The sequence below is a fragment of the Rutidosis leptorrhynchoides genome, chromosome 9, assembly GCF_046630445.1.
Source record: "Rutidosis leptorrhynchoides isolate AG116_Rl617_1_P2 chromosome 9, CSIRO_AGI_Rlap_v1, whole genome shotgun sequence".
Classification (NCBI taxonomy): Eukaryota; Viridiplantae; Streptophyta; class Magnoliopsida; order Asterales; family Asteraceae; genus Rutidosis; species Rutidosis leptorrhynchoides.
Genome location: NC_092341.1, coordinates 173,921,069 through 173,941,806, shown reverse-complemented (window position 1 = coordinate 173,941,806; position 20,738 = coordinate 173,921,069).

Here is a 20,738-nt window from a genome sequence, read left to right as displayed (position 1 = left end):
TTGTTCATCGCTTTCCTTTACAACCGAACGGTAGTTTACCGAAAGGTAATATACGGAACAAGTAAACTGGATGTGTGCTATTCGATACCGGGATAGCAGTGAATTACACGAACCTAAAAGTTTTAGCCAAAATATTGATCCACAAATATATTTTGCAACACCGATGATGGATCAAATCAGAAAACTTGTCTAGGGTAAAATCTAGCTTGAATTTTCAAAAGATCAAATGTTTTCATAAAGATCCAATTTCCTTAAAGGATCTAAATTTTTATAGTCATGTGGGACTGTAAACCGCCTTTCAAATGTGCACTTTGCTTTGGAAACCGAAAGTAAATCGGCTATTTGATTGCAAGTGTCATTGTCCTAAACCCAAGGCAACTGTGGATGACACACCCACCTTTAACCATATCGTTACTATCATTGTTTATACCGCTCTATCAAAATCACTGATGTACAAAGTGTGAAGAATAAAGAAGTGATTCGTGTGATGTATTATATTATTTCAAGACTGTATTGCTTGAGGACAAGCAACGCTCAAGTGTGGGGATATTGATAAGGCTAAAAAGGAACATATATTTCATAGCAAAATCCCCCAAGAAAGACAAGATTTTAGTTGCAATTGTTCCATTTTCAAGTAATATTCGTTTATTTTAAATAAGTGCGAAGACAAAAGGCGAAAACGACGAATTGAAGACACAAAGGTCCAAAAAGCTCAAAAGTACAAGATACAATTCAAAAGGTTCAATTTATTGATGAAGAACGTCTAAAAATGACAAGAGTACAAGTTACAAAACGCAAAGTACACGATATAAAATTGTACGAAAGGACGTTCGAAAATCCGGAACCGGGACATGAGTCAACTCTCAACGCTCGACGCAACGGTGTAAAAATTATGAGTCAACTATGCACAAGAATAAAATATAATATTTAAATAATTCATAATAAGAATAATATTAAATAATAAAAAGTTGTTAATTGAGCATAGTTCAGGGGTCGTAAATGAAAATTCAATTTCTAATTTCGCCTATAAAAGGCTATGTAACGATCAATTGAACGATAACCTTTTTCTATCATTTTTTTTTATCTATATATCGATCCCTTTTTCTATCCTAAAAATCTATTATCAATATCAATATCTAAAAATCTCTATCATAATGTTAATGTAATAAGATATAACAATAATCTTAATTTTAATTTTAAATTATGATAATAATAAGATTTATGATAGAGATCGTTTGAGTGTGTAAGTCGAAATTCTGTCCGTGTAACGCTACGCGATTAATAATCACTGTAAGTTATGTTCTTCCTTTTTAAATTAATGTCTCGTAACTAAGTTATTATTATGCTTATTTAAGCCGAAGTAATCGTGATGTTTGACTAAATATTAAGACGGGGTTATTGGATTTTGTACCATAATTAAGGTTTGGGCAAAAGACCGACACTTGTGGAAATTGGACTATTGACTATTAATAGATGGGGGGGTATTGTCTAATTGAGTGACAACTCATTAGAGTCTGTCGAACCTATCTTCAAATTAATTATCCTAATAATTAATAATGATTATGGTTGTCCTATTTAGTGACGTTCATATGGAATCTATTATAATCATTTAATTAATTATTCGGGTTGGGTAATTGATTATTCAAACTGATCAAGTGGGTAAATTAATATTCATATCTAATCAAAACAGGGGTAGATTACATACAGTGATAACTGGTGTAATTATTGACAGAAGTGATAACTGCGTCACAGTTTAAATCCTTAATTAGTTGGAATATTTGACTTCGGGTATAAGGGTAATTTGACGAGGACACTCGCACTTTATATTTATGACCGATGGACTATTATGGATAAAAACCAGATAGGTATCAAATAAACCATGACAAAGGACAATTAACCCGAGTAACAATTAATTAAAATCAAAACGTTAAACATCATGATTACGGAAGTTTAAATAAGCATAATTGTTTTATTGTATTTTTCATCGCACTTTTATTACTCGCAATTTTATTTACTGTCATTTTATTTATCGCAATTTATTTTACGCACTTTAATTTTTGTCATTTATTTTTACGCTTAAAATCGACAAACCGGTCATTAAACGGTAAAAACCCCCCTTTATAATAATAATATTACTTATATATATATATATATATATATATATATATATATATATATATATATATATATATATATATATATATATATATATATTTGTATTTTTACAATTATTGTGTGTAAAAAAAATATAGTGTTATACTTCACGAGCTCCCTGTGGAACGAACCGGACTTACTAAAAACTATACTATAATACGATTAGGTACACTACCTATAAGTGTTGTAGCAAGGTTTAAGTATATCCACTCGATAAATAAATAAATAACTTGTGTAAAATTGTAGCATATTTAATAGTATTTCGCACTAAAAATAATACTATTTTGTATACACCCCCTACGACATCAATGACCAAAACACTCAAATGTATAAGTTATATTTTGAGTGATATAATTTAGGGATAATGTAAGGCTATATTTTGACTAAGGTACGTGTCCCAAAATGTAATGTACAAGTTTTCTCAGCGTACGAAGGTACATTCGAAAAACCGGAACCGGGACATAAGTCGAGTGACGACGTACGACTTATCGAAACAAAAATTACAAATCAACTATGCACGAGAATAAAATATAATATATAATTAATTAATTTAAATTATATATTATATATATTATAAAAATATGTCGACGAGCTAGTTGCCAAAACATTGTGAGCGGGAAAAGTTTCCCATGCGATCGCATGGGAATTACACTGCCCAGCCATGCGATCGCATGGTAGTGGAAATCAGGCCAGGTCTATAAAGCTCGCAGTTTTGTTCGAATTTATTTACTTTATTCTTCTCAAATCTATCTGTCTCTCAATTATATTTATATTTACTATTATTATTATTATTATTATTATTATTATTATTATTATTATTATTATTATTATTATTATTATTATTATTATTATTATTATTATTATTATTATTAATATTATTATTATTATTATTATTATTATTATTATTAAGATTAATATTATTATTAATCTTAATATTATTAGTAGTAATATTATTAATTAGTATTATACATAAAATACTACGACGAGGTCATGAGCATGTCACTTTCAAAATGGGTTTTCGAGCGGGATAGAGTTAAGAAAACTATGGGTTATAGCTATGGAGGTTATGGGTAATGTTCATGAGTATTGTTTGCAAATCAAACATAGTGTTTATCATCTCTGTTGCGTCTACGTACTTTCCTGCAATATTGAATCACAATATTGATACGTGAGTATTCATATCTTATCTTTTATATATTAATTGTGTATCCATGTCTAGTGCTCGAGTATATATATTTATACATACTTGTATGCTAAATTTCGTCGTTAAACAGTTTATAATGAATCACGAATTAAATACATATATTACTGGTAAAAGGTATATGATATACATGTTTTTGGAAAGTTGGCGAAAAATCAATAACTTTTCATTTAGATACCGAATAGTTTCGATGAACGTATTAAAAGATATGATCAACTGAATTATGATTGACGTTAATTGAAATTGCTTTTGAATCTGCAATATAGATTTAAACAACTTGTTTACAAGATTGATAAAATGGATTTTTGAATATTACCAACCGAGTAAATGAATCCTTATATAAGGTACATCTCGTTTTGTTAAACTATTGTCAAAATTGACTTTTTGAAACAACATTGGATAACTTTTGTATGTCGATATCGAGCATTAGAATTGTGATACACTATGACCTGACCTAGCTTGATAGACATTTATTGACCAACATATGTTCTCTAGGTTGAGATCTACGGTTATTTGGTAATCCGTTTTTCGATCACATTTTGGTGAACGACTTTATATGCTGCTAAGGTGAGTTTCATTGATCCCTTTTTAATTTCTTTTGCAATATATATTTTTGGACTGAGAATACACACTTTATTTTAAATACAATGGATACAAGTACATAATAAATTCTACACTGAGTTTGAACCAAAAATCCCTTAGCTTTGGTAACTGTTAACAGCCAGTTATAAGAACTGGTGGGCGCGAGTAGTAGTATATGGATCCATAGGGCTTGATATCCTCGTCCGAGCTAGAGCACTAGCCTTTTAACGGACGTATGCTATTTGAGAAGCGTACACGTTGGTTTGCGTGTATTATTAAGATGATTATACAAAGGGTACAAATTATATATACGTTAAGTTTAGTTACCAGGGTGCTCAATTTTGTAGAATATTTTGATAAACGTTTTTGGATGAAATAACTGAAATCTTGTGATCCACTTTTATATACAGATTATGCGAAACACTAAAACTATGAACTCACCAACCTTTGTGTTGACACTTGTTAGCATGTTTATTCTCAGGTTCCTAGAAGTCTTTTGCTGTTTGCTTATATGTTAGACAAGCTATGTGCATGGAGTCTTGCACGGCATATTTATCAAGGAAACATTGCATTCACCAAATCATCACCATGTATCTTATTTTGACTGCATTGTCAATGGAAGTACTATTGTAAACTTATTTACGGTGATTGTCTATATGTAAAAATTATCAGATGTCGAAAATCTTTGATTTAAATATTCATTTATGGTGTGCCTTTTCAAAAGAATGCAATGTTTACAAAACGTATCATATAGAGGTCAAATACCTCGCAATGAAATCGATGAATGATGTGTTCGTCCATATGGATTTGGAGCGATCGTCACAGAAACCTACTGCGGTTTCACTTGCCAGGTTCTCAGGAGAGTCATCCTGGCCCGTTGGCCAGTTGGAATTACAAATGGAGTTAGTTGATGACAGCGATGAGTCGCTAAGGCGCCAAGCTTTATTGAATCTATACATAATGCGAAATCAATCGTGATTCAATATGATACTTGGGCGCACAGCTTTCCGCATGTTTGGCGCTATACCATCTACCATACATGGTATGCTAAAATTTTCTGCCAACAAGGGCATTGGCACCCTGATTTCTGCGGAAGTGGAGCCATTCGGCGCCATGATTATTCAAATACGAATTTGGGTATTGAAGGACATTTAGTTAATCCTGAGTAGTGCGAAAATTTAAAAGTTGTAATAAGATGCTAAGGCAAAATTCATCAATGAATGATATAATGATGTTGATGTGTCAAGACGTAACCTTTAAAATAAAGACAATATGCTTAATAATTAACACATAATATAGGTAACTAAAACTTGATCATGCAGTAACTAGCAAGTAAATTGACCAGTTCGATCCACCGGGAGAAGTTTGTTTTTAAGATTTTACCACGATTAATAATTCTAAAAGGGATGTTTTGTGTTTGAAGTTGTATTTTCGTTTAACGAAACAGTAAATAAATATAGTAATTAACAAGAATGAGAATACGGTGTTTACTGCTATGCTTGATAAATGACAGGGATTGTTCTTTTATAATTAAAACTGTTATGTAATAGTTACAATAGAGCAGTTTATATCAATTTCACAATTTCTATAAACTTAAGAGCTATGTTTAATCAACAAGATTCTTTCGTGGTTGAATTCACATAAAACCTAGTTTACTAAAATCACTCTAAGTAAACTACATGATTGTATATCCTAAATATCGTTCAATTAACATCCTATACTCACATATAGGTGGCTAGATTGTTGGGATTTAACAAGTTCATAATATACTTAAACCATTTTAAGAATTAAGAAAGCGGAAGCATGTTAATTATCAATTTTAGACTTGTTAAACTTTAACCAATTAAAGTTAAATCCCAATTAGGATCAAGTTGTGATATATACTTACAAACTACAAGCAAGTAAAGAGATTATACCTACTCCAAGCTTGCTAGTAAATGATGAAGATGATGATGATGAATGGAGCTCCAAAAGTGTGAAACCTCAAGTTGTTATACCCCAAACTTGTGCACCAACACCCTAGCTTTGGTTAGGATTTATTGACACTTGAATTTAGCTTCCAAAAACCAAATTAAGAACCCTTTGAATCCCCTTAAACCCCACGGTTTTGGCAGCAGAAATGGGAGGAGAAAATGCAGTTTTTTTTGATTACTTTTGATGTGTAAATGCATGTGTGTTTGGTCTCCAAGAGAGCCTTGGTTAATATGCATTTAGAATGGAAGTAACATGGTAAAAGACAAGTCAAAAGAGCATGCTTACTCCATACTCCCATGCCACTTCCAATTCTTTTAAATAAAATGGTTTGTTTTATAAAATTAGATTTTATAAAACACATTTTATAAAACTTCCATTTATTATATACATTTTATTATATAAAACCAATTTATATATAAAAATGTAACATAAATAAATTAATTATTTAACCAATAAATAATTAAATCCATAATATATAAATTATTCCATAATTTATATAATACACATCAAATAATATTTAAGAAAACCATTTTTCTTAAAGTTCAAGTGTCGCGTATTTGATCAATGAACCAATCGTTAAAATCAAATACAAATAAGGTGTCGGTAAGTTTGTTATTGGGTATGACCCGACTTGGATCATAACACGTCAGCCACATTAATTTAATATGTCTCTCGGGCATACGAAATACCTTCAATCTCCCACTTGCACGAGAAACATAAGAAATTAATGCAAGTGATGGATACAGCCTAACACACCGTCCATCACCCCTAATATGTTATGACTTTGTGCCATTCAATAACATCATCCCTTTCGAGTTCCCATCTCGAATATGATTAGGTGAATCTTTCATTATTTCCTTTCGTCCTAGATGTCATGTTAAATCCAAGAGATACAGAGTGATCACTCTCTTATAGATTTAACTTTTCAGGCCTTAGACATCTGACTCTCAATGAATAAGAGGGACAAATTCCATCTTGACTACATACGTCCTAGATATACACTTTGTAATATACCTGAGTTCTTCCTTATGTACTACCATGTTTCAGAATAGCGAAGGAAAGAATCAAGGCACAGTACTTGGTGAATATCCGAACCCAATATGTATCTCAGGTCAGAGGATACAATGATATTCGCCTTTACTCAAGATTACATGTGATCAACCACAAAGGCTCTATACAGTAATTCTTGAGAGCGGGTCTTCCAATATTTGTTTCCCACAAATATCTATGAACCTTGGTTGCAACCTTGCCCCACATTCAACCTATGAATGTATACCAATCCGAGTTCATAATAGTCTAAACCTCACACTTGTTCCCACAAATGTGATCGACTACGGAATTTAGAATAATAGTTTATTCATGGATAAAATATGCAAAATTGGAACATGACTCATAATTAAATTAATACCATAATTATATTAATGAGTTTGAACTAATTCATTCCATTACAATACATAAAGTAGATCAATTCCAATCACTAGAATATCGAAGCCCTAACGCACAAACATGTCCCTCATGTTTTGGCCCATGTAAAAGCTTCGTGAGTGGATCCGCAACATTATGATCTGTGTGAACTTTGTGAATACATATCTTTCCCTTTTCAACCTCATCCCTGATGTAGTTGAATCTCCGCTCAATGTGACGAGTCTTTTGATGAGCACGAGGTTCCTTGATTTGAGCAATCGCACCCTCGTTGTCACAAAAGATCTCAAGAGGGTCCTGAATGGAAGGGACCACTCCTAAGTCGTCGATGAATTTCTTCATCCATGCAGCTTCCTGAGCTGCCAGTGAGGCGGCAATGTACTCCGACTCTGTAGTGGATAACGCAACAACCTCCTGTTTCGAACTCTTCCAAGAGACCGCACCACCATTTAACATGAAGACATAACTGGATTGTGATCGAGAGTCATCTCGATCAGTTTGGAAACTCGCGTCCACGTAACCTTTTACGGCAAGTTCCTCCTCACCAGACCCATATATTAGAAACATATCCTTAGTTCTCCTAAGGTATTTCAATATACTTTTAACAGCAATCCAATGACTGTTTCCTGGGTTATTCTGGTATCTACTTGTCAAGCTTAGAGCGCATGACACATCCGGTCTAGTACATATCATCGCATACATGATAGACCCAATAGCAGATGCGTATGGGACTTTCTTCATTCTCTCTTATTCATCTTTCGTGGTAGGACACTGAGATGAATTGAGAATGGTTCCTCTTTGAATAGGTACCAAACCTTTCTTAGAGTTTTCCATCTTGAACCTTTTCAAGATTTTATCAATGTATGTACTTTGACTTAAACCTATCAATCTCTTGGATCTATTCCTATAGATCCCTATCCCCAATATGTATTGTGCGTCTCCAAGATCCTTAATGGAGAAGCAACTCTTTAGCCAAGTTTTGACTCCTTGCATTGTGGTAATATCATTCCCAAATAATAATATATCATCCACATATAGCACAAGGAACATTATAGAGCTCCCACTAGCCTTCTTGTACACACAAGCTTCATCACCATTTTTAATGAAGCCAAATTTCTTTGCCTCTTCATTAAAGCGATGATTCCACATTCTAGATGCTTGTTTCAATCCGCAGATTGATTTCTTCAACTTGCATACCTTTTTAGGATTTTTCGGATCAACAAAACCTTCGGGCTGTACCATATAGACATCTTCCTCAAGATATCCATTTAGGAAAGCGGTTTTGACATCCATTTGCCATATTTCATAGTCATAGTGAGCAGCAATGGCAAATAATATCCTAATAGACTTTAGCATTGCCACTGGCGAGAAAGTTTCATCATAATCAACCCCTTGAGTTTGAGTGAAACCTTTTGCTACAAGTCTAGCTTTGTATGTATCCAAGTTTCCATGTATGTCGGTTTTCTTCTTGAAAAGCCATTTGCAATCAACTAGCTTGGAGCTAGGAGGTTGCACAACAAGTTCCCAAACTTGGTTTTCATACATGGATTGCATCTCGGAGTTCATGGCTTCCTGCCATTTATCTTTATCAATTCTTGATAAAGCATCTTTGTAGTTTGTTGGTTCATCCAAATCAACCGTATAGCAACCTTCCACGAGAAACCCATATCTCTCGGGAGGATTACTAATCCTACTAGATCTTCGAACGTCTTGTGTACCTTGATCATCCACTTGATCATTTTCAACATCCTCATGTTGAGTACTAGTGTTAACCAATTGTGTATCATCGGCTTGATCTTGTACCTCTACAAGATCTATCTTCCTTTCACCATCACCTTCCATAAGGAACTTGGTTTCAAGGAATTCCGCTTTCCGAGCAACAAATACGGTTTGCTCGGATGGATCATAGAAGTAATATCCCATGTCATCTTTGGGATATCCTATGAAGATACACTTTGTGGATCGAGCATGTAGCTTATTTGCTACATAACGCTTAGGATAAGCTTCACATCCCCATACTTTCAAGTATGAAAGAGAAGGAGGTTTTCCAAACCACATCTCATGAGGAGTTCGTTCCACCTTCTTGGTTGGGGCCATATTTAAAATACGAGCCGCGGAGCTTAGACAATAACCCCAAAATGATAGAGGCAACGAGCTTCTTGCCATCATAGATCGAACCATATCCATTAGGGTTCGGTTCCTCCTTTCGGAAACTCCATTAAGTTGGGGTGTTCCGGGTGGAGTAAGTTGTGAGATAATCCCACAACTCCTAAGATGATCTTGGAAGGCATCGCTTAGGTATTCACCTCCTCTATCGGTACGTAGTACCTTAATTGTCTTATTGAGTTGATTTTGTACTTCGTTTTGATATTCTTTGAATGCTTCAAACGTTTCGTCCTTGTGTCTTAATAAGTAGACATATCCGAAACGACTAAAGTCATCAATGAAAGTAACAAAGTATCTTTCACCTTTCCTAGTCATGGGTTTAAAGGGTCCACATACATCCGAATGTATTAATCCCAATAAATCTTTAGCCCTTTCATAGGTCCCTTTGAAAGGTGCTTTAGTCATCTTGCCTTGTAAACAAGATTCACATACATCAAACGAATCCATTTCATTTGATTTCAAAAGTCCATTCTTTTGAAGTGTATGCATTCGGTTCTTGTTTATGTGACCAAGGCGACAATGCCATAAATAGGAATCACTCAAATCTCTTTTGAGTTTCTTGGTGCTTGTATGGTACATTGAGCTACTAGATGATGTGTCATCATGAACCAATTCATAAATTCCATTTGAAGGCGAAGCCTTGAAATAGAATACATTATCTTTAGAAACATGAATATCATCATCAATAAAATTAACAACGTAACCACATTGTTTTAAGCGAGAAATAGAAATAATGTTTCTACACAAATCCGGAGCATACAAAACATTTTCTAAAATAAGTTCCAATCCGCTTGGAAGCTTCAAAATAAAATCTCCTTGAGCTTTAACATGCACCTTTGCACCATTGCCCATATAGAGACTTGATGTTCCCGCCTTATGATCACTTCTTTTGAACCCCTGCAAAGAATTGCAAATATGAGTTCCACATCCAGTGTCTAATACCCATGTATTAGAAGAAGTAATACTAAGCTCTATATATACCATATATATATTACCTGAGGTTTGCCCTGCATCCCTCTTGTCCTTCAACTCCTTAAGATAGACCGGACAGTTTCGTTTCCAATGACCCATCTCACTGCAACCGAAACATGGGTCTTCCTTGGGGTTTGCCTTCTCGGCTACCTTTTGCTTCTTAGCCTTGTTGATGGTTGGGGTAACCATCTTCCCCTTCCCTTTGCCTTGATAGGCGGGTCCTTTTCTCTTAGCCACCTTTGGCTTAGAGGTCTTACCTTTGGACCCACCTTGATCGATTGCTAACACGGGTAAAGCCCTTTTACCCATGCTAGTTTCCGCCGTTCTAAGCATACCGTGAAGCTCACCTATGCTCTTATCCATCCCATTCATATTGTAATTAATTACAAATTGATCAAACCTTTTTGATAGGGAATTAAGGATAAGATCGGTGGCTAACTCATTTCATATGTTTAGGTTAAGACGGTTAGCAAGATCAATAAGGCTCTTCATTTTGAGGACATAAGAGGAGACGGATTGGGTGTCATCCATACGACATGCATGTAGTGTGAAGACCCGTCCTAATCCATCCGGACGAAGTCCATATCGATTATAAACGATTCACAACAGTTGATTACATCACGAGGTACTTGACCTCTATATGATACATTTTACAAACATTGCATTCGTTTTTGAAAAGACAAACTTTCATTACATCGAAAGTTGACAGGCATGCATACCATTTCATAATATATCCAACTATAATTGACTTGATAATAATCTTGATGAACTCGACGACTCGAATGCAACGTCTTTTGAAATATGCCATGAATGACTCCAAGTAATATCTATAAAATGAGCAAATACACAGCGGAAGATTTCTTTCGTACCTGAGAATAAACATGCTTTAAAGTGTCAACCAAAAGGTTGGTGAGTTCATTAGTTTAACTTAAACAATCGTTTCCATCATTTTAATAGACCACAAGATTTCAGATTTCCATTTCTCATAAACATACGTCCCATGTATAGAGACAAAAATATCATTCATATGGATTGAACACCTGGTAACCGACATTAACAATATGCATATATAAGAATATCCCCATCATTCCGGGATCCTCCTTCGGACATGATATAAATTTCGAAGTACTAAAACATCCGGTACTTTGGATGGGGCTTGTTGGGCCCGATAGATCTATCTTTAGGATTCGCGTCAATTAGGGTGTCTGTTCCCTAATTCTTAGATTACCAGACTTAATAAAAAGGGGCATATTCGACTTTGATAATCCAACCATAGAATGTAGTTTCACGTACTTGTGTCAATTTCGTAAAACAGTTATAAAAGTTGCGCATGTATTCTCAGCCCAAAAATATAAAGGGTAAAAAGGCAAATGAAACTCACGATACTGTATTTTGTAGTAAAAATACATATGACGTCATTGAACAATGCAGGGTTGGCCTCGAATTCACGAACCTATATCAATTGTGTATATATTAATACGTATAATGTAAGTTACAAAATTTCATTTATTTATATGTATTATTTATATATTATAGTTTTGTAGAATTTATTCTAACCTTTATTTTAAAACGTATACTTATATTATATTTTAAGTTATATTTTATATATATATCTATTTTATGTATATATATCTATAATGATTTACGTTTATATAAATAGTGACATTAATATATTTATATACATATATTTGTGGTTAGTATTGTATTTATGAAATTTTATTAGTTTGTTATGTGAATTATTAATACAATCCTAGTATATACCATAAGTATATATATAGTGTACAAAAGATTTATTTGTTAAAATAATAATTTAGATAATAATGATTTACTAATAATAATAATAATTTTATTAATAATGATAATACTAATAGCAAAAAAAATGAAAATGATAACTGTTAATGATACTAATAATAATAACTCTAAAATAATATTAATACTAATACCATACTTATGTTAATAATAAGGGTTCTAATATTTATAAAATGATAAATGATAATCATAATAATACTAGTAAATATTAATGATGATACTGATAAATATGATATTATTAATTGTAAATGTACTGATGATACTATTATTTATAAACTGGTACAAATTCTAATATTGATAATAATAATATATTTTTATTTCCTTCATAATAATAATAATGATAATCATAATCATAATCCTAATGATGATAAAATACTAAAATGATAAGTTTATTACTAATAATAATATTATTAATACCTATCATAATAATAATAGTAATGTCTATAATACTTTCAAATATGATAACAAGTATGATACTAATAATAACAATAACAATAACAATCAAAACAATCACAATAATAATAATAATACTAATAATAATTAATATATAATAACAATAATAAAATTAGAAAAGAAAACTACCTCACATGAAAAGAGTTTCAAAAAAAAAAAAAAAGAAACTACCGTCCTCTGGACTCGATCTCGTGACCACATGCTCACACGCAAACACTCTCGACCATCCCACCAATTCTGATTCTCTGTACTAATATCGAATTTAAATTTTATATATAAACTGTTTTTCTTCTATTCCTCTTCTTCTCCACAAGTCTCATGGATTCAACAAAACATCAATAACAAAAAAAAAAAAAAAAAAAAAATCGGGGTTCCCTTTAAAGCTTCAAAACATTACAGAAAAAAAAATAATTTGGGTTCTAAAATAAAAAAAAAAAAAATACTAAAGGCCTACTGCAGCGTCGGTTCTTGGAACAAAACAAAAAAAAATTGATTTCGTAATAGATAACATTATAGATAATGTTTATAACACGAAATAGTTTTTCTAAACATGTATAAAAACTACTGGAATCGTCAATTTGATCAGAAACATATACACGAACGCGAATTTGTCTCAAGAACAATTGTTGACTTTTTTTAAACTAAACTTTGACTTCAAAATTCAAGATCGATATAAAGATTTGAGAGTTGAGATTTTGCAGATAGATTCAAAGAAAGATTTCTAACCTTTCTGCATTTTTAGATTTTGAAACTTTATTCGAAATTGAATTAAGAGAAAAAAAAATTGGAGCGTGCAGAGAAGAAGAAAAAAAAAATATCGCTGTGCTCTTTAATCCCATTGGATTTCCTTTTTATTTGATTTGCAATTATACATAATCATGTTGTAATAATAGAGATCGGTTGATAAAAAATGGAGAAAATGTCAACACAGGTTCACGAGTTGGGAGCAGGAAAGAAACAAAAAAAATAATAATAATAGAGATAAAGGATACAGAGGTCACGCGTATAATATAGATCCCTACTGTGTTTTTTTAATTAATAATAATAATATATAATAACAATACTATTAATATCTAATAATATTAATAAAATTAATAATAATGATAAATATAATATTAATGATAATAATAGTTGTAAAAATGATAATAATAATAATAATAATAATAATACCATACTAATTATGATAATATTAATATTTTATCGATAATAATAATATTAGTAATAATAATCTAATTTATACATCCAATTTCATCTTTATATGATATAAAGTGATATTATGAATACAAATATTGATATTTGACGATACAAATAACATTACTACAACAACTATATTTGTATTTAAATTTAATTTATTAATATCATCTATTATTATGTAATATTTAATAATTATGTAATATGTATTGTAACATATACTGAATATTATATATTTATGCATTTTAATATAAATATATTATAATATTTATTTACATACTAATTATATTATACTTATGTATGTAATTATGAAAAATATAAATGTTTTATATATGTAAGTATTATATATATTTATTAAAATAGTACATTATTTCATCATAGATATATTATAAATTTCTACATATACATAATATAATAATTATGTATAAAATCATATATATATATAGTTATATTTATGTATATATGTATACTACCATATATATAAAATCATGTTTTAAATGTTGAGTAGATGATTAATTATGTATATTAAACAATTAACTACAAAGTATAACATTGTACATTTAATATTTTGATAACGTTGGTAAAATATGTTTGAATCATTTATATACAATATACTATATATATTCAAAATGAAAATCTTTAGTTATTAAATGTTATCTTTTATAATAACAAAATTACTTAATAGTTCATTAATACTAATATAATTAGTTTTATATATAATTATTTATATTTACATTCTTAGTTACAATTAAAGGTTCGTGAATCGTCGGAAATAGTTAAAGGTCAAATGTTATCATGAAATAGTTCAAACATAATGAGACTCGGTTTAATAGACTTTGCTTATCGAGTCGAATCATATAAGATTATGTTTAAATTTGGTCGGAAATTCCCGGGTCATCACAGTACCTACCCGTTAAAGAAATTTCGTCCCGAAATTTGAGTGAGGTCGTCATAGCTAACAATAAATATGTTTTCCTGACGAATATGAGTTGATAACTTGAGTTTTATCATCATTGAGTAATATGGATAAAAATAATTCGATTATTCGAAGAGTGCGAATGAAGCTATTCACAAAAGGATGAAATGAGAAACAAAGATTTGTTTTTAACTTTTGACGTAGTCAGGTTTGAATTTAGAAAATAAGGCGCGTCTTAACTTTTGACATTGCCTTGGTTAAATTCCGGAATTTAAGGGATTTAAAGAAAATCTTGAAGATCTATAAAATCTGATTCTTCGGGATTTATGAAAATTAAGATCTCTTTAATTAAATACGGTGATCTGCCCCGATTACTACGTCTGATATTTCCAGTATAAATTAAGCTCTTCCTTTCCATTATTCTCACAATTCTTATACTTTCTTTCTTAGTTCATACATCCAAAAGATTCTGAAAATGATTAATCCAGTTCTGATCCTTGTCCTCATCCTTACTATCGCAACAATCATTCTCCTTTTCCAACTTCCACCAGAGGAATCTGCTTTCTTCTACTTCGCCCTCGGGATTATAATGTTTTTAATTCTCCCGTGTCTTTATGTTGCGATAAACATTGATATACACGGTTTGTAATTTATGTGTTGTTATCGGACTTTATATTCTCCCTTATATTTCAAAGCTCTATGCTTTTGTTTTCTCTTCCCGACTTCAAGTCAAGCGAATAATGGTCCAGAATTTATAGATATAGAGTTTCGAATGATTATAATGTTCTAAGCATGAAGGAACGTGATAGCACGATTTGATTTTCAAATTTATCAACATCACGGAAGATAGAACCATCAAGAATACATTTTCTTGATTTGTTACGGAGTTAAGTAGGATGAAAGAGTTATGTAACATGGCACATGATGACGTTATGATCTGTGAATCATCACGTTTCATTTAGAAACTCAGCATGACTTACTGTAATATAATCACGTTGATCAAGTGTCATTATATTATACTAACTCATGCATCAGTTCCCATCATTACTACAATAACATTCATATTTTAAGCTTGAAAATTTACAGAATATAGAAACTAACAGTTTCTATATGATGTAATACTGATAGCACGAAAAGATTAATGATTTCAGATAAGAATAGTTATAAAAATATCTCCAGAAATATGGAGGATATTTATAATGAAAGGTACGATAATATCTCAGAATATCTAAGATCAGAGGATGATAGAAACTATTGTCTGCAAGGGTTTAGAGTAAGGAGCAAGTTATTCACTATAGACTTTAGCAGACATTGAATTATTTGGATTCTTTGAAGTCAAACTTATTCTTTGTGATTTATCCACGGCTTTCTTCATAGTTTCGCATAATCTGCTTTTCGGTACTATATTTTCTATTGAATGTTTCCAATATATTGATACACAGGAAGCACGAAGAGGTATATAATTTCGGACGAGAGTATTTATGAAAATATCCTCAGAAATATCAAAGATATTGATGATGATATTTTGGAATTTCTAAGTTCGACGGTTGATGGAGAAAGATTTTCCTCAAGATTTTAACATGACTTCGGAGCAAGATATTCTCTAAAGATTTCAACGGATCCAGAATTACCTGAATCCTTTGAATATAGGATTTGGTCCTTGTATTTGTCCTTGTTCTCCTTCATGGGTAACTCAATCTGTTTTTCAATACCCAATTTTCTATCGAGCGTTCCTAACACTCCTTTCTTTATCATCAAACTTTTGTCCGTTTAGACCATCTACCATTTTTCTGTTTCCTCTGCATTTAATGCTATGATATCTGAATCATCGGTTATTAATCCGAGGTGGTTTCAGGAGAATTGTGTTTTTAGATGATTAAACGCTGATGGTAATATGATGGAATATGAAAGGTTACCTGGTAACAATAAAAGAGCACGCGTATATATAAACGTTATAATAAGGTTGTTTCGTACGAAAAGTCGAAGTTGACTTGTTGGAGCTGTGACAAAATTGGCTAATTTTGAAAAGGGATCGCAAAGTTGTTTTTGTTAATAAATGCCAAAGGATCTGACGCGGCTACGTGTTGAACTTTTACTCAATTGCCGAGAGTTTCTCAGGTGCATAACTATATGCATAAATCTTTCCTTCCGTAGATGAAGTGCGGTTGATTCATCCTATCGATTGAGGTGTTTTCAAGAATCATGAAAGGTTTGAACGCAGAATGTAATCGTGAAGATACAAATGAGGTTTAAGACGAAATCAAGTGGCAAACTTGAAGAATTGTTTAGTTTCATATGTTATACTCAATATTTTAATTCATTTTAATTGTCCAATGTTATTAGTCCACAGTCGATAGTCCACAGTTGACAGTGCAATCATTCATATATAGTTTAATATATAATATTTGAATTAATTAATACGTATCGTGACCCGTGTACATGTCTCAGACTCGATCACAACTCAAAGTATATATATTATTATAGAATCAACCTCAACCCTGTATAGAGAACTCGATCATTACTGCATATAGAGTGTCTATGGTGATTCCAAATAATATATATAGATGTGTCGATATGATATGTCAAAACCTTGTATACGTGTCCCGATATTTAAAGTGCGTAAAATAAATAACAGAAATTAAATGACGATAAATAAAGTGCGTAAAGTAAATAACAGAAATTAAATGACGATAAATAAAATTGCGAGAATATAAATTGCGATAAATAAATTGCGATAAATAAAATGTAATACGGAATTAACAGTTAGCTAGGAACAGTTAGCTAGGATTTTGTTAGCGTGGTTTCTTAATAAAATTTAATATTGTTAATTAGTCTGTTTCTAATCAATTTTTATTGTGTCCATTATTTCTTCATTATGCCACTTGTTGGATTCTGATAGGTCAAAATTCAAATATGAAATTGAATTTGAATGAAAATAGTTATTCTTTGGTGAATGGATAAGTATCCCGGTGGTTGTAAATAGGATAGTGAATAACTGTTGAATCAGATTCGAAGAATATACAGTGTAACTTATTAATGTGAAATTTAAATATTCCTCGGGTATTACCTACCCGTTAAAATATTTTTATTATTAACAGTTTGTACAAAAGAATTTTTAATTACAATCTTTATGAAAACATATATACATATATATTTTCTTCAAATGTAATCATGAATTTAATGAGTTAACATGATATTAAACTCATTTAGTTTTCAGTTGGAACTAGAATAAATAATCTCTAAAACATTAGAGATTACATAATCACCATGTCGAACGAAGATAACTGATGTAGAATGTCATGTAGAATGATGATTATACTCGAGGTATAGATTGAGATGTTGAGGCATGTGATATTGAAATTTGGGTTGTTGGTGGTACTGTTGGTGCCGGTGATTTGGATGAAGCTGGTACGTTTTGCACCATATTTTCCAAGACTACAACTTATGCGCGAAGTTCGTTAACTTCTTCTATTACACCGGGATGATTGTCGATTCGGACGAGCGGATGAATGAGGTTTAGAATCTGAGATAGTATATGATCGTGATGAGATACTTTGGAAATGAGAGAGAAAATGGTGTCTCGAACAGGTTCGCCGGTAAACGTTTTAGGTTCATTGTCAAGAGGTGAATTTGGTTAGTGGAAATGATCGCCTTCTTCGCGTTTCCATTGATTAAGTCGACTACGAACCCATCTCCAATTCATTCAGAATAGATGATGGCTAATTGATCGATTCATTCCGGTTACTCTGCTTTCGGAGCTCGAGTGGAAATCCATATCGAAATAGCTGTCGGAATAACTATCGAAATAACTATCGAAATCTGATGGACTCGAACTGGTTGAGGGATTCATCTCGTACGATCAGATGAAGGATTTTCGATAAGAAATAGATTATAGGATGTAGATTAGTACCCTGCAATACATAATTTACATATGCATATATAATACTAAAATCCCATAAGCTACGGAGGAATCTACGGAAGCTGTCAGGCAAAGGTAACAATAACAGATACGCTAAGATATGAATTTAACTATACACTGTCTATGCAATAAAGGCAGTAAGACGTGTCTTAGACTTTAAGGATGATAAGCAAATAATTTTTCGATACTAAATGATAAGCAAAACTTTTGACATGCAAACACGGTCGAAGTCCAGACTCATTAATGCATTCTAACGACTATCAGTTAGACTCACTAATGCAAGACCTGGTTCGCTAAGACCACCGCTCTGATACCAACTGTGAAGACCCGTCCTAATCCATCCGGACGAAGTCCATATCGATTATAAACGATTCACAACAGTTGATTACATCACGAGGTACTTGACCTCTATATGATACATTTTACAAACATTGCATTCGTTTTTGAAAAGACAAACTTTCATTACATCGAAAGTTGACAGGCATGCATACCATTTCATAATATATCCAACTATAATTGACTTGATAATAATCTTGATGAACTCGACGACTCGAATGCAACGTCTTTTGAAATATGCCATGAATGACTCCAAGTAATATCTATAAAATGAGCAAATACACAGCGGAAGATTTCTTTCGTACCTGAGAATAAACATGCTTTAAAGTGTCAACCAAAAGGTTGGTGAGTTCATTAGTTTAACTTAAACAATCGTTTCCATCATTTTAATAGACCACAAGATTTCAGATTTCCATTTCTCATAAACATACGTCCCATGTATAGAGACAAAAATATCATTCATATGGATTGAACACCTGGTAACCGACATTAACAATATGCATATATAAGAATATCCCCATCATTCCGGGATCCTCCTTCGGACATGATATAAATTTCGAAGTACTAAAACATCCGGTACTTTGGATGGGGCTTGTTGGGCCCGATAGATCTATCTTTAGGATTCGCGTCAATTAGGGTGTCTGTTCCCTAATTCTTAGATTACCAGACTTAATAAAAAGGGGCATATTCGACTTTGATAATCCAACCATAGAATGTAGTTTCACGTACTTGTGTCAATTTCGTAAAACAGTTATAAAAGTTGCGCATGTATTCTCAGCCCAAAAATATAAAGGGTAAAAAGGCAAATGAAACTCACGATACTGTATTTTGTAGTAAAAATACATATGACGTCATTGAACAATGCAGGGTTGGCCTCGAATTCACGAACCTATATCAATTGTGTATATATTAATACGTATAATGTAAGTTACAAAATTTCATTTATTTATATGTATTATTTATATATTATAGTTTTGTAGAATTTATTCTAACCTTTATTTTAAAACGTATACTTATATTATATTTTAAGTTATATTTTATATATATATCTATTTTATGTATATATATCTATAATGATTTACGTTTATATAAATAGTGACATTAATATATTTATATACATATATTTGTGGTTAGTATTGTATTTATGAAATTTTATTAGTTTGTTATGTGAATTATTAATACAATCCTAGTATATACCATAAGTATATATATAGTGTACAAAAGATTTATTTGTTAAAATAATAATTTAGATAATAATGATTTACTAATAATAATAATAATTTTATTAATAATGATAATACTAATAGCAAAAAAAATGAAAATGATAACTGTTAATGATACTAATAATAATAACTCTAAAATAATATTAATACTAATACCATACTTATGTTAATAATAAGGGTTCTAATATTTATAAAATGATAAATGATAATCATAATAATACTAGTAAATATTAATGATGATACTGATAAATATGATATTATTAATTGTAAATGTACTGATGATACTATTATTTATAAACTGGTACAAATTCTAATATTGATAATAATAATATATTTTTATTTCCTTCATAATAATAATAATGATAATCATAATCATAATCCTAATGATGATAAAATACTAAAATGATAAGTTTATTACTA